The sequence below is a fragment of the Balaenoptera acutorostrata genome, chromosome 11 (assembly GCF_949987535.1).
Source record: "Balaenoptera acutorostrata chromosome 11, mBalAcu1.1, whole genome shotgun sequence".
NCBI lineage: Eukaryota > Metazoa > Chordata > Mammalia > Artiodactyla > Balaenopteridae > Balaenoptera > Balaenoptera acutorostrata.
In genome coordinates, this window is record NC_080074.1 from 96,512,930 (window position 1) to 96,534,026 (window position 21,097).

General features: G+C 45.2%; 1 long non-coding RNA gene across 1 annotated transcript; it reads left to right on the forward strand.

Annotated features, from left to right (window-relative positions):
- Positions 1 to 2,691: 2,691 nt before the first annotated feature.
- On the forward strand, positions 2,692 to 4,932 carry LOC130709166 (uncharacterized). Its single transcript, XR_009009636.1, has 3 exons — positions 2,692 to 2,836; positions 3,507 to 3,706; positions 4,571 to 4,932. It is a non-coding gene; the product is annotated as an uncharacterized LOC130709166 (long non-coding RNA).
- Positions 4,933 to 21,097: the final 16,165 nt, after the last annotated feature.

Below are 21,097 nucleotides of genomic sequence, written 5' to 3' on the forward strand. Positions count from 1 at the left end.
CAAATGCATCCGAGGCTGCTCAAGGTCGGGAATGATCAGATTTACTTCTGATTCACTTCCCTGCCTGACCCTGGGCGCCATCCTGGGGGTGGCTGGGGATGAAGAAGGGAACACACCAGGAGCCCTCGGAACCCTGCCTCTCAGTCGTGGAGAGCTGGCTGGATGGCCCTTTAATTATGCTCTGTGAACGCCCAGCCAGACACTTACAGTCGGGAGGAAGTCGTCTAGTTAAGAACTTTGCTCTCTGACCTCCAGGTAATAATCACCTGGACCTTGCTCCACAGTTGAGCTCCTCGGGCATAATCATCCCAACCACCTCCCTGCCTCACTCCTCTCTCACTCAGCAGTGGAGTCGGGAGTGGCCCCAGAAGTCATGTCATCCCAAGGCCAGGCGTCCGCTGGAGTCCAGAGCCCAACTGCTCACCACTTAGCTATGTGACTGCATGCCTCCATTTCCTCGGGCACAAGTGGGGTAGACAGTACCTCTTATGGTGAGAAATACACGTAGGGAGCTTGTAACAACACTTGGTGCATATTAAGCGCTTGATAAATATTAACTAGAATGAGGATTTTACCGAAGAAGGAACCCAGGCCCAGAGAGGTGAAGTAACTGATCCAAGGAGAACAGCAAATTAGCAGGAGCAGCTGCGTTCCAAGTCGGCCACACCCAAGCAACTCTATTTCTGCTGTTCACTGCTGTATCATGACAACTTATTTCAATTCAAATTATTCCCCTAGAGTTATTTATTGATCCATCCAACCAACGCATTTGCCCATAGCCGTGCACTAGGCACTGTTCAGAGCGCGGGGTCACGGATGTGAGCAAGATGCCTGTCCTGCTGGAATTTATATCCCATAAAAGAATAGAGAAGGGACGGATGACTATTCGACAAAACGTTTATAAAACTAGGTGGTACAATTACAGGTGAATTTTTGTTTCTTCTGGGTCACATTTCTATATTTTCCAAATCTTTTGCCATGAACCTACATTACTTTGATTTTTAGGAAAAAACATTTTTTAATGGCTAGGAGGGAATATTACCTGAAGTGAATAATGGGGAAACAGCACACACACACACACACACACACACACACACACACGCATACTCCATCACTCATCTGATAATAAAAATGTCTGTTTGAGAAAAGCCCCTCCCAGCAGTGGGTTAAGAGTCCCGTGATCTCTGAGCAGCCTAAGCCTCGAGAGTCGGGGTGTCTGGTGGACAGACCTGGGAACCCTCACGGCTGTAAGGGCAGAATGAAGGCACAGCCTACCTGAGCTTTATGCAGTCTGCTGGTCCATCCCACCCCCAGGCCTTCCCCCATCCTTTGTTGGCTTGCCTTTCACCTCCAAGGCCTTCTTCGAGTTTCAAACTCTCCCTTCCCCCAGCAGCACGTGCAGGGGGGCGGGTCCAGGGGTAGAGTCCAGGGATGCCGAGGAGAATGTGGTCTGGTTGCCTTTTTTAAAGGGAAACCTGGGGCTTCCCCTTGAGGGGACGCAATCTCCCTCCTGCTTCCCTCTCAAGATGAGCAGAGGAAAAAAGCAGAAACTTCCCTTATGGTACTTGAGCAGGGGAGTCATTTGGTCCTTCTGGATTCTTGGATTCCCACACGGGGTCTGAAAGGGAGAGGTAGTGGATTGAGAAAGGGGTTCTGAAGACAGAACTCAGAAAACGGTTCTAGTTTTCCTCTCCCACCACCTGGCAAGGGGGTCAGTGAGTAATCTGCCCTCCTGCAATTCAAACTTAAAGTGAGGCCATGCCATAGCCTTCCAGGTGGGCCTAGTGAATCTCACATTCCTTTAAACTTCTGGAGATGTTTAGGGTTTGGAGAGAAAATGTTAAATGCTTTGATCTCTTAACACACACACACAGCGGTTGTGTAAATACAATCGTCCCTTGGTATCCACTTGGGGGAGTGGTTCCAGGACCCCAAGGATACCAAAATCCATGGATGCTCAAGTCCTTTATAAAAAATGGCATAGTATTTGCATGTATATGCACATCTTTCCATATACTTTAAATCATCTTTAGATTACTTATAATACCTACTGCAACGTAAATGCTAAGTCAACAATTGTAAATACAAATAAATGCTACATAAGTAGTTGCCAGTGCACAGCAAATTCAAGTTTTGCTTTTTGGAACTTTCTGGAATTTTTAATTTTTCTGAATATTTTCGATCTGCGGCTGGTTGACTCCACGGATGCAGGACCTACTGTATTTTTAAAAGATAAATGCCAGTCCAGGATTTCTAAAGGCTCGCAATTAACCCTTGAAATGCCACTGAGCTCTCTTTATAAAGTTATCAGGTCTGGGCAGGAAATTGGATCTGTTCTAGCTGAAGCTCCCGCTTACTCTGCCTCTGGATGTGATTAAAATATTAAGCCTGATTCTTTTCCTGGCCGTGAGCCGGACGGTTTCGAGACTGCAGATGGCAAAGGGTTCAGGGATCTAAAACCACGTGGGACTGGAGAATGTCACTCTCTCTGGCACACATAGTCTTTTCAAACCATTTGGGGTAATCTACCTTTCTCCTCTCTGCTCCCATTTCCCCTACTTGGATTAGACACATTCATTTTCAACATGGGTAAAGAACTGGGCAAAGTTTCATTTGACCTCGTTAAAGCCCTAGAAAGGAATGTCCCCTCTTGCCCAGTGCCACAGCGTTGCATTCACACACAGGAATAAGCCCCCTCCTTCTGAAGCAATAGGCATTCACTTGTGGCACAATGCCATTTGGGGCAGATTTTTGAGTCTGAACTGGCGTAAACACTTTAGATGGATGTGTAAATCCAGGGCTCTTCAGGACAAGATACAAGGAGAGATCGTCTAAGGTAGGTCTGGCCCCCTCTTGCCCCCAGAAAAGAAAACTAATAATAGCCTGAACTTGATTTTGCTCAGTTAGCTAAAAAGAATGTCAAGCATGTTCCCGAAAGCTATTACATGTGCAAGGGATGTCAATGTTAATTTTAGAAAACACTGCTTGAAAGGTAAATAGATTGAAATGAAAGTTACATAGTATCTTCCAAAGTCAAATGAATGATAGTTTGAAATTTGAGGATTTACCAAAAATGTCATATTCCTCCCTCTTTCCTTCTTTCTGCTGTGCTCCTGTCTATTTCTCCCACAGGCTGTTTCCTTCCTGCTTTTATTGTTTACTTTCTCAAATTCCTCTCAGTGAGATATTTTCATATAATTTCATAAAATGAGAAGTCTCTAAGTCCCCCCTGCATCTTCCCCTTTCTTGTCTCTGAGCGAGCTTGTCCTGAAACTGCTTTTGAAAGATAAAACTGATGAAACTCCAAGAGCTTCCAAGAATACGAGCTGTTGGCTATTTCCCAGCTGAGTGGAAAGTCTCACTAGCAAAGCAGTACGATGCATGTAGTTACAGAAGAGGGAGGGCTGCATTGACAACGACATCTGAACTTGGAGGGAGAAGTGAGCCAACCCTGCCACCTTGGACAGTTACCAGACTGCTACTAATCACTGTGATCAATTCTTCAGGCAGCTGGATGTGTACGGACGGTCAGAATGGCTAGAAGAACAGACCTCCTCATCCACGTCCGCTTGGTTACAGATTCATAACCAGAGAAGAATAACAAAGAAACAAATAAGCAGTTGTGACCAAAATAAAAAAGTGAAAAGATACTGCCTTTTTCCAACTAATGCCAGCTGTAGTCTGTTCTGGAAGGTAGATATTAAAGGTATGTCACCTTCTCCACTTGGCCTCTCATGAATACATTATTCCTACTGCTTAATGGTCCATTTCAGGTAAAGGGCTAAATATTTATAAGGAATTAAAGACTGACTATCCCTCCCTTTGCCTAGAAGGCAGCAAGCCCAGTGGATGGACGCTAGCTACATAGCCTGTGTTCCCCAAGTAAGGGAATCTCACGTCCTCCTTCAAGACTTTCTCCTTGAACTCAGGGGCTGCTCAGTGCAACCCTGCTCGCTAAGCCCCCGCAGCTGTGAGAAAAGTATTTAAGACATATCTTTCAATTTGCCTGAGGAAAATTGTCAGGGAAGGGCGCACAAAGCTGGACAGCCAGCCGGGGGGGGGGGGGGTCTTAGAATGTGTCTCCCACTGGGGCCGTGCGGTCAGCAGAGCCCACAAGACATAGGGAGCCTCTCGAAGTGAGCTTTGAGAGCAAGTTATAACACTTTCAGAGACACATTGTTTCTTGGTGAAAACAAACAAACACTAAGTAGAGTGACTCAAAAATTCAGCCTCATTGGAAATTCTTCCTGGTTAAATTTTAGGGTAATTCGTTGACTATTTTTAACCATTAAGTCTTGCAGGACTAAACAGACCTCTTTCAAATCCTCACGACTCTCACACAGGCACACATACACACAGGTGATTTGCCCCTCCGAACACACGGCTGCCGGATCCACCTGACTCTTTGTGGGTGGTACCATAGGGCGATGTCTCAAGGCTCTGGAACCTGGCAGAGCTTGTGGCCATAGGATTCACAGCCGTTCTTCCCTAGCGGGACTGGGTAAATGCTGACGAGCACACAAAAGCTTCTTTTCCAGACCCTGTACTGACAATCCTCCTTTGGTTTCAGCTATGCTTCAGGCAAATTCCAGGCCTATCCAGTGCAATTTATTCCGTTTCATCTTTCTACTTATAAATTCACTTTTGGACTTCCCTGGTGGTGCGGTGGTTGAGAATCCGCCTGCCAATGCAGGGAACAGGCGTTCCAGCCCTGGTCCGGGAAGATTCCACACGCCGCGGAGCAACTAAGTCCGTGCGCCACAACTACTGAGCCCACGTGCCACAGCTACTGAAGCCCACGTGCCTAGAGCCCGTGCTCCGCAACAAGAGACGCCACCGCAATGAGAAGAAGCCTGGACACCGCAACGAAGAGTAGCCCCAGCTCGTCGCAACTAGAGAAAGCCCGCGTGCAGCAACGAAGACCCAACACAGCCAAGAATTAATTAATTAATTAATTTTTAAAAAAATTTCACACCGTTAAATAAATAAATAAATTCACTTTAGCCATGCTTGCCTGTGACTACACCCCAGCACCTTAATTACAGCTGGGGACACTACATCTCCTTTGCCACCCTTTGGTGACTCTTTTTAGGGTGGCCACATTCACAGAGACTCAAACCAACCATTCCATTCTTCCTAATTTTTACTCTTAAATGGAGATTTATCTCAATGTTCTGGGAACATCTTAATCTCCCCCCTGTAGTAACAACTTCCCTTTGAAGATCCAAGGCTTCATGCCTTCCCTAATGTGCTTATTTCTGGATTGTGTGCTGGGAAGCACTTGCTGATTTTTGAAGGGCAAGCAACTCTAAACCAGCCGGACATGGGGAAATTCACTCCCAGCATCTTGCAGTCCTCTGAAACTGCACATGGGATCGAGACAGAAAGGAGGATGTCATTTACCGTTTCTTTTCTGATTATAAAAAACATGATTTTTGAACAAAATTCCAACAGTGCGTGAACATGTAAATAAGAAAGTTAAAAATCATCCGAAACCTCACCTCTGAGATAATTAATGTAAACACTCCTTCAGAGCTGTGTATACACGTACATATATAAAATTTTACCCAGGATGAGGTACATGGTGCATTGACACCTGTTATTGTCACACAATCCCTCTAGCTAAGCCCCACAGCTTCCCATGTCAATAAATGTAGATCCATATCATTATTTTTTTAATTGAAGTATAGTTAATTTACAAGGTGACACATCATTATTTGTAATGGCTACAAAGTATCCCATCATGTGCATCTATCAAAGTATTTAAATGATTCCCTATTAATGGAAAATGGATATTTATGTTGCTTTTGATTTTTTGTCACTATAAACAGTACTGTGGTGAAACTCTTTGTACATAGCATATCTCTACATGGAATGACATATTTGCCATCTTATTAAATATTCTGTCCCCCATTCACTGGACTGGCATGTAGTACTGATTTCACCCCTCAAAGATGTGCAATCTTAGAAAACTGCCTTAAGCCCCCTGGATCCTATTCCTCATGATTGGAAGGGTGCCTTCTAGGCTTAACATTTTATGGCCACTTTCCCAACTCTAAAGCTCATGCAAAGCATGTACGAATGGATGCCAACCAGCTCTCTCTGGTCTCTACCTTCCCTTTTTATCTCATACACAAAGATGGACAGTTCATACTGCTGTCCTTCTGATCTTTCATCTAAGAAAACGGAGCCAAATGAGACTGCCCAACCCTAAAGATATAGTGCTGGGTGGTTGCCAGGAATTTGAGATTTAAAAGATTCTGTGGTCCTGGCTAAATCTCCGTGGACTACCCCATTCATGTTCTCAGCTGGAGGATACCCATTTCCCAAAATTCCAGGCTCGTGGCATCATTTCGCCCATTTTATGCCTCCGTCCCACATCTCAGGGTGTGATCCTTGTCAGTTGCACAGGCTACACAGCACTCAGAGGGGCCGCAGGAGGTGAGCCAGTGATCTGTCTCTGATCGGCTTCTAGCTCCTTGTCTTCTGGTGCCACAGGGGGTTGCCCTCAGAAAACAGGGGGCAGGGAGACAGACCAGTCTGCGCTGCTGGAGCCCTTGCTAAGGAGTTTCCAGCCTTAGCTCAGAAGTAATAAAATGCAAGATCCGAGACCCCTCAGCCCAGTGCTGGCTGACTGATGGGCAGGGCAGGGGCTGGCTCGCTGGGCACTGGCTGTTGGGCTGTCCTGGGCCTGCAGGAGGGAGAGCCCTGGTGTAACTCTGAGGATTCAAGTCCAGAATAGTGTGGACTCCAGAAGGAGGCCTGCTGAAAATAATAACAACAAAAGCAAAAACTTAACATTTGCATAGCACCTTCTAGACCCACCTTCCTTGCATTTAATATCTTTCTCTTTTCACATGATTGGAAGGGTAAAATTGAGGTTCAGAGAGGCCTAATTGCTTGACTAAGCCCACAGAACTATTAAGGAACAGCATTTAGGTCTCTTAGGGCTGTGTCTAGGTTGCTGACCTTTTTGTGGCTCGTGGAAGCTAGAAAGGGTCTGCTATAGATCCAGGATGATACAAAAAGGGTGGAGAATTTCCAGATGGTTTTGAGCTACTCCAGTTGGATGCTGTCCAAATCAGAGGTTTCTAGACACTCACAGAGCAGCCATGACTCCAAGAGATCCCTGTATCCATGTTCTCTGAGTGAGGAACTCCCTCAGCGCAAATGACCCCTGCCAGGCTTTTCTTGATGATCCTGGGCTTATCTTGCAAGCCCCGTGATCTGGTGGAAACCAGCCTCCCCAGGGACCTTTGCTTGAGTATCCTGCTTTACCAAATTCGCATCAATGAACCAGCTCAAGCTTGGGTTCTAGGCACTCTTTGGACTATCTGGAGACTTTCCCCCAGAAAGGACCCTTCGCTGGGGGGCAAAGAATTAAAGATTATAAGGACTTTATGACAGAAGGTACGTGTGGTGGATTGATTTATGGGGGGATTTAAAGACACAGTTAAATTATCTTCTCAGAAGAGCATAATCGTTTTCAGAGTATGTGCGGGAGTTACCTTCTATGGGATTATAAAACAAAGTTGTGGTCAGAGGAAAGGCAGTAACCGTGATATTTAGAACTTGGGCAAAGCACTTAAGGTTCTTTTGGGGACAGTGGCACTCCAACTGCCTGGGTAAGGAGCTGCCATGCTGTGGATAATGCATAGTTGGGGAATGGAGAGTCTTTCTTAGATGACGGAGAGCACAGCCCCCCTTGAGAGTGGGCTGGAGGGAGCGTTCTCCTGGCTGGGAGGAGCCCATCCATCTGTGCACATCCCCAGGGAGCAGCACAGACATCAACAAGAGCTAAATCATTTAGGCTGCAGGGAAGTGAGTCTGCGTGAGCACAGGAGTCCTTCTTTGATCGGGGGTGCATCCCAAGCACCTAGGACAGTTCCTGGAACACAGTAGGTGCCCAATAATTACGTGCTGAATGAATGAAGCGAAACCTCGCCTGTATTTGGAAAAGAATGTGGGATGCTCTCAGGCAGGAGGTAGAGTGATGAACAGCACAGAGAATTTCCCCCTTAAATAATCCACCATACAACAATAATAATACCTAAAGGAAACCAGGTCGTTCGCCACAACAGCAATGAGTAAGCAAAAAAAAAAAACAAGCCCAGGTTCCTTTTGCAAATATTGCAATGCCTAAGATGAACAGCTAGGGGGAAGGGAACCACGGAAGACACGGATAACAGCGGTCACACCAGCATCTGTGACACTTTCAGCTGTGTACCCACTTGTGCTGACCATTTTAATAAAGGGTAAAGGGAAAACATGATGCAAGAAAGGGATGTGTTGTATGTCTCGACTTTTAACTGTCACAGAGCTAAAAACAACAGAGAGGGGATCAGATCACGGGTTAGGCTGAAGTTAAGGTTCAGCTCCACACATTGCAAATCAGTCTCCTGATCTTCTCTCTCACACGTGCACGTCTCTGGTCTCCCTTATCAGCAGAGCCGGCCTGACACCTCACTTCCTAAGACTGGGAGAGTTGCTCCTCTGTGTCTCCAAATCCCTGGGCATCTACCCTCCAGCACGCCTCCTCGATAAATTCCCAGCTCCTCTCACCGTGGTCCTGTGTCTTATTTGTTGCTGTATCTCAGCTCCCAACACGATATCTTGCGTCTAGTAGATTCTCAACATATAATTGTCCCCAAATTAAATGAATTAATGGCTCCATCATCCTCCCAGTCAACCTGGACTCCTCCTTCCAGCTTCCATGTCCAAAGTCACCAGGTTCTATTTAACCCATTTTAAAGTATTTCAGGTCTGCCCCCTTCTCTTCACAGCCACGGCCACAGCCTTTGCTCAGGCCTCTTCTTCTGTCTAGACTATCACCATGGCCTCCCGATACTGGTTTCCTTGTCTCTACACGATCTCTATTCCAAGCCACTCTCCACACCAGAGATGGCAAACTAACAGCCCACATACATAATTTGTTTGGCCCTGAAAATGTTCTAAAAATCATCCTACCTTTTAAAACCAGGAAACGTCTAATAAAATGCTGGTTTTCCAAAGTTTCTTTAAAAATCACAGGGACTGGCAACAAAAGGCCTAGATGAGCTGGCAAGAGCTGGAAGTGTGAAGCCTGCCACCCTCAGTGCGGACATCCCCCGCCTCCCCACTGGGCCCGATCCCTTGGTTTTAGGGGGCTGGTCCCCTGAAGGCATGGACGTTTATGGCCCTTGCTCTGTCCTGCCATCAGAGTTATCTGTGTGGAACACACGTGGGATCAAATCAGATCACGTGACTGCGATCTAACTTTGCTGGCAAGATAAGATCATGCGTGTGAGGCCCATCACACACTGGTCCTGCCCAACTTTCAAGCCTGGGCTCTCCTCGCACCCGCCCCACACCCCGAGGGTGCTGGGCACGTTCTCATCTCTGACGCTTTGCTCAGGCTCTGTTCTTCAACTTGAGTACCTGCCCCTGTGTTGCAGTGATCGAGAGAATGTGCTAGCGTCAGACTGCTTAAGTGCAAACCCTCTCTAAGTCTTCACTTCCTCAAAGGAGGATAATATTAGTTGACACTTCATGGAGTCATTGGGAGGAGAAAAGAAATAATTACTGTAAAGCTCTTAACCCAGGGCCTGGCGCATAGCAAGGGCTTAGCAAGTGATACCCATGTGTCCTTGCTGCTGTCCATCCCTTCTCACCCTGAAGAAATGCTGTTTCACCTCCATAGCCAGTTCAAATGCCAATTTCTCAGTGAAGCCTTCCCCATCCATCTACCCCACCCTAGGCAGTGTGAGTAATCCCTGCCCATGAGCCAGGAGGTTCTGCACATACCTCTAGGATGGCATGTGCCACGCCGTCTCACCTTTGGCTGAACTGTATCCATCTCCTCTGGGTACCACTCACTCCCTAAGGACAAGATGGGCATCTTCAAGCACCCAGTGCCTGGACCTTGTAGGTACTCAGTGTTTCCTGAATGAGTTGGGTTGGATATGAACAAAGAAACAGCCGGAGGGTCAAACAATTTTCTCCCCAGAGTTCTGTATACCAAAAGATCGTCACGTGATGCCACTCACCACCTAAATCCAGTCCATAAAAGACAATAAAAAGGAACAAGATAAATTCAGAGCATTAACAGCAAGCTATGTCACTTAGTTGTATGACTTTTGCTTCTCTGAGCCTCGATTTTCTCACCTGTAAGAGGGAGATAATGCCTTTCCCACCTCACTAGAGTGGATGAGGATCTAATAAGGGTAACATAGCTGAAAACATTTTGCAGATTACAAATCCTTCCATCCAGTGCCTGACACAACCTGTACCCTTATTCAATGACAAGAATTGGAGGGTACAAAAATGAATTTCTTAAAGGACCTGGATTATTAACCAACAGTCATAAAGTGTGGGTGTGGGTGGGAAAGGGAAGAATTAACCCCCAAAACAAATACCAAAAATCCACAATGGGACTTCACCAAGAACACTGGGCTTAGTTTGAAGTCAGCTTTGTCACTCTGGAGGACCCTGAGCAAGTTCTTCATCTTTCTGAGCCTCAGTTTCTTCACTTCTAAAATGAAGAGAGTCAAAGCCGTCCCAGAAGATCGAGAGGAAGATGAAATGACATGACCTACATGGAAACTTTGAACAGTACCTGCCACTAAGGCTCTCAATAATGTCTGTAAACTCTATTGGTGACGATCAAAGGGCATTTGATATAAGAAAGGTAGAAATACCAATTTGAATTTAAGGATGCTGTTAATAACACTAGAAGGAAGGCAGAGTATGTGTTTTCTGATTTGGGATGGAGAGGACTTGAGTGTTTAAGGCCCTCTACCCAAATCAAAGCCTTGTACATCCCTGATCCTGGTCACTCACCTGGATCTCTGCAAGCACTCCCTATCCTGTCTCCCCACTAAAGGTGTGTTGTCCTGATTCTTCTCGGCTCTTCTGTGAGTGACTTTCCAGAACCACCATGTCTCTCCTCTACAGAAAGGCATACAATGGCGCCCCATTGCTGTTAGGATACAAACCCACTACTCATGCAGCACACAAGGCCTTTCATGCCTGACCATACCTCGAACCTCAAGCCTCACCTCCCAGCCACATGGTTCTAGCTCACCTCCAAGCCTTCAATGTCCCACCTGGATGAAATACCCTTTCTGTCTGACCTGGTCTTCAAGACTCAACTTGGTCATCAACTTTCCCAGGAAAACACCCCTTTCCCCAGTGAGGATTGGGTGCCCCTCATGGGAGCTCCAGGGAGCACACCTATCTTAACACTCATCGCAAGGAAACACAATATCCATTTACTGGTCTGTCTCCTCTTTTCCAAGATCCTGGATGACAAGGATGGTCTTTTGTGTTTGAATCCTCACTAATTATCAATCATGCCTAAGTATAGTTGGTGGTCTTTTTTTTTTTTCTTTGCATGTTTAATTTGAAGTATGGTTAATTTACAATGTTGTGTTAGTTTCAAGTGTACAGCAAAGTGACTCAGTTATACATATATGGATCTATTCTTTTTCAGATTCTTTTCCATTATAGATTATTACATAATATTGAGTTTAGTTCCCTGTGCTATACAGTAGGTCTTTGTTGTTTACCTATTTTATATACAGTAGTGTGTATATGTTAATCCCAAACTCCAAATTTATCTCTCCCCCCCACCCAGTGCTCTATTATTTTTATTGAACAAAACATATTTAAAAGTGAATGGAAGATTGAAAATGTACTACGAATACGTTAATCTCCCTGCACTCTCAAAAAATAAAAAATCACTCATCTTCTGTCTCTAGGAACTCACTTTTACAGACATAAAGAAGTCGAAACTTAAGTGATGGTGGATAGTAAGGCTGTATAGCATTGTGTTCAAGCACACAGACGTTGGCGTCTGAGGCTGAGTTTAAATTTTGGCCCTACTACCTGTCAGGCCTACGCATATTGTGTCACCTCTCTAAAGCTCATTTTCCTTCTCTGCAAAACAAATACAATAAGAGTATATGCTTCATAAAGTTTTTATGAGAATAAAACAAGATGGTGCAGCAAAGCACAATGCCTAGCACACAGTAAGTGCTCAACAAATGTTAAAAAGAAATTAAGGATTAAGCAATCCTAGTAATGGCCTTGTTCATCAATGAATCAGCAAGCAGTTGAATGCCTGTCTGATAGACCTGTTGGAAGCCAAGAGAGGCCCGGGGCACCATGATGATACAGAATCTAGATGGTGCATGGGCGGGACAGCATACAAAGCCGCAGAAATGCCTGTCCCCTATGCTGAAAGGGAGACCGGGGCTCAGTGGTGAGCATGCCCATTGGCAAAGCAGCTTAAACACTCAGGAAGCCCCGTCTGGGAGGTCTTCCTACCACCCAGAGAGGTAGCCTCTACCACACTCCATGGACTTGTCATTCGCTGTGAAACGCTCAGCTCTCTCAGCCCCGAGTTTTATTTACCAAACTTCCCAGGGCCTTCTGCCCTTCTTCATTATTGTTTATTATTTTTTTATTTTTTATTTTTTTGGCCATGCCACGTGGCATGCAGGATCTTAGTTCCCCGACAAGGGATCGAACCCGTGTCCCCTGCAGTGGAAGCACCAAGTCTTAACCACTGGACCGCCAGGGAAGTCCCTCTGCCCTTCTTGACTCACTCTCTATCATTTCTCTCAGGCCTCTTCCAGGCCAGTTTTAAGTACCTGAAACTTTGCAGAGTGTCCTAGTTGGGTTTATCAGGTTTTTATCATATGACTTTTGAATGCTCACATAGGTGAACTGTCAAGATAGGTAAGAGAGAGGAAATAATAGTGCCTGGTGAAATGCAGGGGACACGGGTTTGAGACCTGGTCCGGGAAGATCCCACAGGCCGCGGAGCAACTAAGCCCGTGCGCCATAACTACTGAGCCTGTGCTGTAGAGCCCACGAGCCACAACTACTGAGCCTGTGCTATAAAGCCCGCGAGTTATAACTACTGAGCCTGTGCTCTAGAGCCCGCAAGCCACAACTACTGAAGCCCGTGCGCCTAGAGCCCGTGCTCCGCAACAAGAGAAGCCACTGCAATGAGAAGCCCACGCACGGCAACGAAGAGTAGCCCCCGCTCGCCGCAACTAGAGAAAGCCCGCGCGCAGCAATGAAGACCCAATGCAGCCAAAAAGAAATAATAAATAAATAAATAAATTTAGTTAAAAAAAAAAAATAGTGCCTGGCGAGGCCAGAAGTGCCAAGGCCAGCTCTCACCAGGTCTCATCCTGAGGGACCCTCCCGGGGAAGGACTGACAGGCAATCAGCATCTGCGATGCTGGTGAACCAGCACCTGCTGGTGGGAAGGCTTCCAGGAGCTCAAGCCCCTTGGGTGATGCCCCATCTACCTTCTCCCTGCCTTTTCTTGACTCCCCTTTCCCAGCAGCTGCGTCAAGGCCCTCCAAGTGCTCTCTGCCCTGAGGGCCCAGGTCAGAGTGTTCAATCTGATCCAACCACACCCTCTGCGTCTAGTGACAACTGTGCATCACTTAACCTCACTTTGTCCCCCACTTAGTCACTCGCCGCATGCTGACAGCCCTGCAGTGAAATATGCCTCTGACTGCTGTTGGCATCCGTCAGACTTGGGACAAGATTCCACAACAACCATAGGGAGCCCATTGCTTTATTTCACATAGTTCAGCGATTCCATGATAATGATAATAACGGGTATGCCTTCTCGTGTGCTTTATATATATCTATTATAACAGCCCTGGTTTTTTTTTAGAAAAATAGTTAGTATTCCCAATGTAGAGATGAGGAAACAGGCTCAGAGAAGAAAGTATTGTGTCTGGAACAGGAAGTTGCCAAGCAAGACTTGAACCCATGTCCCTCTGGCTGAGGACAAAGCCGGTGCCCTTCTGCCCATGCCACCTCCTCAGCGAGGACCTGCTAGAGCAAGGGACACCCCTCACCTGCACTGCTTCCCAGTCCCGCCATGATGGGCACCCCCCAGGCATCCCTGGTAAATTTCTAGATCCTGAAGTAGCTACCCAAAGGGTATAATTAGGCAATAGATTCGTTTTTCTTTAAAGTACGTAACATACGAGACACAGATAAGAGAAATCATTTATTGCAGTGCACGGAATTTCAGGATAATGATATCAATTTTGTCCTCTCATTCCTCCTTCTGACTAGATAAAGCTTGTTCGACTTTCAAAGGTTTAGATTGAGGCTCACCCCCTGCATGAATTTCCTCTGACTATTCACTGATCTGCCCTTCTACTAAAGTACTTAACCTGCCAGGAAGATGCGATTTCAGTACTTACATCTTTGATGTTTTTACTCAAATGTCACCTTCTCAGTAAGAAATTTTCTGGTCACTATTCTAAAATTTCAATTTCTCTTCAGCACTTCCTATCTTTCGTCACTGCTTTATTTTTCTCCTAAGCACTTACACTATCCATCATGCTATATATCCTTACTTATTTCTCTTAGTTATTTCCTGCCTCCTTATTAGAGCATAAGCCTCCTGAGGTCAGGCACTTATTATGATTTGTGAATGCTTGACATGTTTGGTTTCCAGTTGACTTCAACTGAATTAGTTCTTTCTTTTCTTTTCGTTTTTAGATTTTCTCGATGTGGACAATTTTTAAACTCTTTATTGAATTTGTTACAATATTGCTTCTGTTTTATGTTTTGGTTTTTTAGCTGGAGGCATGTGGGATCTCAGCTCCTCGACCAGGGATTGAACCCTCACCCCCTGCATTGGAAGGCAAAGTCTTAACCACTGGACCGCCAGGGAAGTTCCAGTTCTTTCTCTTTAAATAACTATAAAGTCCCCAAAGAGAGCAAATAGGTCTTATAAATCTTCTAAATGCCCACAACACTGTGGGAGATGCTGGGCACACAGAAGTTATTTTAAAACCCACTTGCCTGATAATTGAGTAGCAAATTAAGTAAAAGGGGGGGGCCATAAGACGAGGATCTTTTCATCATTGTGAATTTACCTCTGTTGGGAAGATTTTAATCCCCACGGCAGTGGGTAGAGGTGGGGTGTTTTATGGTAAAAAATGATTTCTCCTTTATTCCCCAAGATTAACTGCTAGCAACCCTTTGTTCCTTCTCAAACTAGTTTTCTCTCCTCCCGTCCTTGGAAGACCATTGGGTCCCTTCTGTACCTGTCACTCTGACAGCTCCCTAATGTCAAGAGTAGAATTCAGCAAATTGTACAAATTCTTGTACCTGGCAGGTGCGGGTAGGGTGCATTTTCCCCAGATAATAGCAGGAGGGACTGGCTCAGAGGGCAGAGAGGTTTTGCCTCGGCCTTGCCTTCACAAGCCAGGAGGTCTGCATGTGCACAGGCTGTGCCAGGGAGGGTGGTGGATGTCCATGGCCATCTTGCCCCCTATGTGTCTGTGTGCGCACATGGGTGGCAAGCCAGCTCTGCCTGATTCACTGCCCTCTTGAGATAGGCTGGCCCCTGGGAGAGCACCAGGGTGTTGAAATCCTGTGGGAGGGACCAGCCTTGACCCTACGAGAATTCCCAAGGTGCCGAGTCAGAAGACTAGCTCCATCTGCCACCACCCAAATCAGGTCACCAGTGGCAGTGTGCAGACAATAAAATCATCTCTTCTTCTGGTTTTGGTAGTTACTATTTTAAGCATGTTGAATGGCCAGGAAGAACCTGAGGGGAAGGTAGCTGCAAAAACCAAGCCCAGGCATAAGTTTCCTGTTTGCCAGAGGAGAGGTATGTTTGGGTTTGTAGGGAGGGCTGTTATTCCCTCATAGTTTTAAAGTGTTGCAATGCTTTAAAGGAAGAGAAAGAAGAAATCTTCAGCTCCATCCAGGCTCAGCCCTCATAGCAATTATTTCTTCTGTTGCCGGCGGTAGGGAGGTTGATGAGCAAGAGGGAGAAAAAGAAGGAGGGAGAGCAGAATGGGAAAAAAGTAAGCTTTAGTGGAACAGGATGTACTTAAAATTCTCCCTGTCTGTTATCCGTCCAAAAACTGGCCTCTCCGTGGGTGTGGGAGGCCCCTGCGACTTCATACATAATTATAGTATTTGGCAGATTTGTGGAACACCAGTCTAACAATGTATTTTAAATGAAGCTAGATGAAATGAATTCCTAGTCCATGAGAAAGATCTTAATTTTTTTTTTTTTGCTATAATATGGTGTGGAGAGATGATGCTGGCTTAAGTGTCACAGAGAATCACAGGGCGTGAAGCTGATGTCAGCCTGAAGAGGAACCGGGTCACCCCCACCAGAGTGGGGCTCCCTGGAAAAGATCCAGTCACTCACTCTAGCCTGACGGTCCTCAGATCTTGGAGCCCCCAGGAGCAGGGTGTGACTCCGGGATCCTCCCCTGCCCCCGCCCGGTCCTCTGCCTGCTACATTTCCCAATGGCTTTGTGATGACCTGCATCTCTCCATCCAGATTAGCCCAGTGCAAAGTATCTGTCCGTCCACCAAAGGTTTCCAAGGGTCAGAGCTTTCTAGAATCAGAATGCAGAAGTCATGAGTCCAAACCTACTATTCTGTTTCCTCTGATCTCCCAATCATTTTGAAGAAGTTTCTGTGTCTGAATCTTAAAATTATTTGTTATTTTCTAAATAAAATAAGGGCCTAGTTGAACTTCACTGGCCCACTTGAATTCTGTAGGTACAACTTCTTTACAGACCTGACTGGGCTTTGGTTTCCTCATTTGTAAAATAAGAATATTGAACTAAGGGTGTTCTTCCAACTCAAAAATTCAAAAAATTCAAAAAAAGATTCCACCAAAACACACTCAATATCATTCCTTCAATCCCATAGCCTTTTTTTTTTTCTTCTTTTTTTTTGTCTGAGCCCTGCTGTCTGTTCCTCTGCCTTACTTCTTGTTTTGAGATCTTTTTCTCCATTCCAAAGGTATCAACACTGGTTCATCTTTTAAGCTTCTCATTGCTAGACTATTAGAGTTGTCTTCTTAGGGATTTCCTTGGTTTCAATTTTTTTTTATGTTAAGTGATACCACATGTTGCTGGTGAGAATAACTAGCTTCAAAAACCGTTTCATACCTGACTCGGGACCTGTGTATGGTTCCTTACTCTTCCAGGCCCACCCCCTCCTTCAACCCCATCATCACCTGTTTCAGCACAACATGGCCCTATAGGTCCAGTCTGCTTCTTTCTTATCCAGCCCTTCATCCACCTCGGAGATTCCCACCCCTTTGCCTTAACGATACCATTCCCATATGGCTTCCACTTCTCTCAGAACCATCCTTTGTCCATCCTTCCTCCAAACCTTGGCCTGGCTACACCACCAGGAGACCAACACCCATTCGTTCCCTTTAGTGCTCCTTTCATACTCTTTTCTTTGCCATTTTGATAACATACTCCGTGTCATTCTTTACCGCCTTCATGTTTATTTACTGACCTTCTCTCTAAAGAAAAGTACAAGACCATGCCTGCCATTTCTTCTGTACGAGTTAAATGTTGAAATGTCACAGACCCTACTTCCTCTCTGGTGTCCAATGCAGTATGTGGCATATAGGTGCTCAATATTGTTGTTGGATGATTGTTAATAATGAAAGAACCTAGCTGATCTTGAACTTGCAACTAATTCAACAGCAATCAGACTCGCTCCATCCCGCTAACTACACGTGCCCCGTTGCAGTGACGGTACTTATCCAGGGTTAGGAGTGCGGACGAGGCTCGTGTGCAGAGCCCAGGGCTTGGCTACAAAGGCCAGGATGAAGAAGGCTGAGCTCTCAGCACGTTCTGCCGATGGCTTTTTCTTCAACTGTGACCTCTCTTGGTTTTTCTTCTTATCTCTGCAAATTAGGGTAAGATGACAAGGCCAAGAAATCCTATGATGAAAGACTCTCCACAGAGGTATCATTTTGTTTTTAAGTATGATACTCTCTGTAGAGTCAACTAGTAAAGCAGTTTATATGTGAGGATAAGGATTCCAAGATGTTTGCTCCTGTTTCCTGAGCAAACTTCACTTATAAACTGAAGAACAAGAGACTTCGGTCTCTCTCTCCTAATACCACCCCCACTACTGGCAAAAATGCCCAAAATGGGGATCCTGGAAGCTTATGGCCTTCTCTCCTTTATTTGCAGTTAATAAAGGATGAAAAGGCACTTTCCTAAAAGCTGGTTTTGAAGGCTGAGAAATTCAACCCTTTCCTCTGCAGTCTTTTTGGATTCAACAGTCTCCTTGATGCCGTAAGAAAAGCTTCCTGGTTATCCTCCAGAAATACCATTTCTCGCGATAAGACTGCAGAGTTAGACTGTGACTTTCAGCTTTGGGGCTTCCATCGGAGGACTGTGTGACCCCCTCAGGACTATCTGCAGAGCTCCAGGAGCAAGTAAAGCTGTCGACTGTCACCATTGGAAAAAATGGCATTATCAGGTCACGGTATTGTTTGCACTGCCTCGAGTGCTCTGTCAAAGCAGGCAGAATAAGGGTGTAAATCTACACTCGACCCTGCTTCTCTAGACTTACACAGGCTTGTCCTCCAAGGTCGAGAGAGGTCGTTGTCAAAGGTGCCAGTGGGTATGCACAAGAAAATAACCTTGAGGGGAAGCGGTTTGTATTTTCTTGTAATAGAAAGCACCATCTTGCTACAAGTTCTAAGAAGAATATCTGCACTTTCGATTGTTTGACAAAATGAACTTCCAGCCCTGGATCCTGGGCGTCTCACTTTGAAACCTCCAGCTCTTTTTTCCATCACTTAGGGCCTGCCAGCTTAAGATTCTGCACCCCCAAGAGCAGGGTCATGAACCTGGAAGGAATCTCCTCCATCAGGTTCAGCTACAGACTTAAATCCATCCACCAAATGAAAGGGCAGTGGCGGGTTCACACACTTATAGCCAAAGTCATTCTGCTGGAATATCTCATTTGTAACCTGAAGTCTTTTTTCAGTGTAGAGGAGGCAAAATTTCCAACTTTTCAGGCTATAACACTCTTCTCCTTCCTTTCACTTTATTGCTATGAGACCTATAGGCATTATTATTTTTATTAATAGAACGAATTTGAGAATTTCTTGAAATCACAGAAGGCCTCATGGGGTAACCTGAACCAGAACTTCTAGAGGTTCTGGTGTCAGATGGACCAGGTTTTATCTGATTTCCAGCTGCAGGGTCTTGGGCAAAGCATTCAGCCTCTCTGAGCCTCAGTTTCCTCATGTGTAAAATGGGGATAACACCACCTAGCTGGTTGGGTTGTTAGTAACAATAAATGTGATAAATAGAAGTCAATTGCTTGGCACATTGGCATATAATAAATGGTAGATTTAATCCAATGTAATAGGGAAGAACAAATCTGACTCCAAATTGGATCTGTTTCTTTTACTTGAACCTTTTTATTCCATGGCTTTTGCTTAGAGTTAAGAATGTTGTCTTAGCCTGAAATGTACAGGATAGCCCATTCTTAAGGCTCTGACCTTTAAGGGGATAACACTTTTCCACAGAGATTCAAAGTTGCAGAACAGAGAATAACATTTGTTTTGTTGGAGGTTTACAGGAACATCATGACCTGACCTACATGGACAGATGTAAGGACAAAGGATTCTGACACCAAGAAGTTTGTAACAACCAACCATGCCCCTCCCTCACCTGGCCTTTAATAATGCTTTGCTGAAACCCTTCAGGGAGTTCAGGGTTTTGGGGGTCATGAGCCACTGGTCTTCTTGCATGGTCCTGCAGTAAACCTTTCTCTGCTCCAAACTCCGACGTTTCAGTTTGTTAGGCCTCACTGTGCATCAGGCACATGAACTTGAGTTCGGTAACACCAGTGCATTAATATTAGAGGAATAGATGCCATAACATGGGAGGGAGAAAACTCATAGATGGAGAACTGTTTATTCCTGAGATATTTTTTCTAGCTTAGGTCACCAAAGGATTAGAATTAACACGTGCATGAGGGTAGAATTAAGCATAACAGACAGATGAAAAGAAAGGCGGAGATCAAGTCAACAGAAAGGTACATTCCAAATGAAATTACACAGGTGGAATCCAAGGGCAAGGGTTGGGCTTTTGAGCCTTAGTCACTGCTGAGGAGTCCTAGGCTGGGATCCTCTCACCAGCAGGGACGAGAGTTCTGATAGAAGAAAGGCCATTTCCCTTCTTTCTGGACAGAGCTGCTCAAACCAGAAAAGCGAGTGAACCGAAATGTCATCGCTCCTGAGCAGATGTATGACTCTGGGAAAAGCCTAGAAATAGAAGGTGGAGAATCTTTATAATCCAGAAGCTTGTGCAGAATGCATAAAGGCCTAGCATTTGGGGGCAAGGTAGGCTACTTGTAACACCAGGCTCTCTGGAATCTTTTAAAAATAACAGTGAATACAACCAATTACAAGAACAAAATAACCTTTGCCACCAAAAATGCCAAATAAAAATCTATCCAATTCAGAAGCATGAAATACACCAAGTTTGTAGCTAAAAGCCAGAATGAAGTATAGACATTTTCTGAACCACATACTGAACTTAGACTAACTGACTTATTTTCCTAAGCCTGAAGCCAATTCTAAGTGGGTTTAAGTACAAAAATTTAAAGATCTACATTCCAGTGAGCCAGGACAGAGTCAATTTTATAAAACTGAATCAGATACTAATTGGAATATCAAAATATGCTTAGACTCAAACGTAAAACAAACAATAGCTTGAGAATTCAACTCCAATTAGATTAAAACAAAGGAAATAAAGAATTCACAATTAGCCAGTAGTGATGATGATGGTGATCATGATAATGATATTGTTACCGAACCAAACTTGGGTCCACCTGCACACACACAGTAAAGCCAATCTACTGACCCTGGGTTGTGGTGAAGGAAAGTGTAGCGTTTATTGCAGGCACCAAGCAAGGAGTCCAGGCGGCTAGTGCTTAAAAGAACCAAACTCCCCAAGGCTCTCAGAGAAAGGTTTATAAAGGCAGGGTGAGGGAGGGGGGTTGTGGGGTGTGTGATCAGTTTGTGGACATTCTTCTGATTGGTTGGTGGTGGCGTAAATGGGGCTCAGCATCATCAGTCTTCTGGTTCCAACCTGTCTGGGGTCTACATGCAGCATACAGTTAACTTCTTCCACCTGGTGGGGGGTTTCAGTATCAACAAAACAGCTCAAAGGACATGGCTCAGAATATTATCTATAGTCCTTGAGGAAGAACTAAAGGTTCTTTGGTGTTGTTTAATGGCTAAACTATTATTATTTTGTCTTGCTTGACTGTT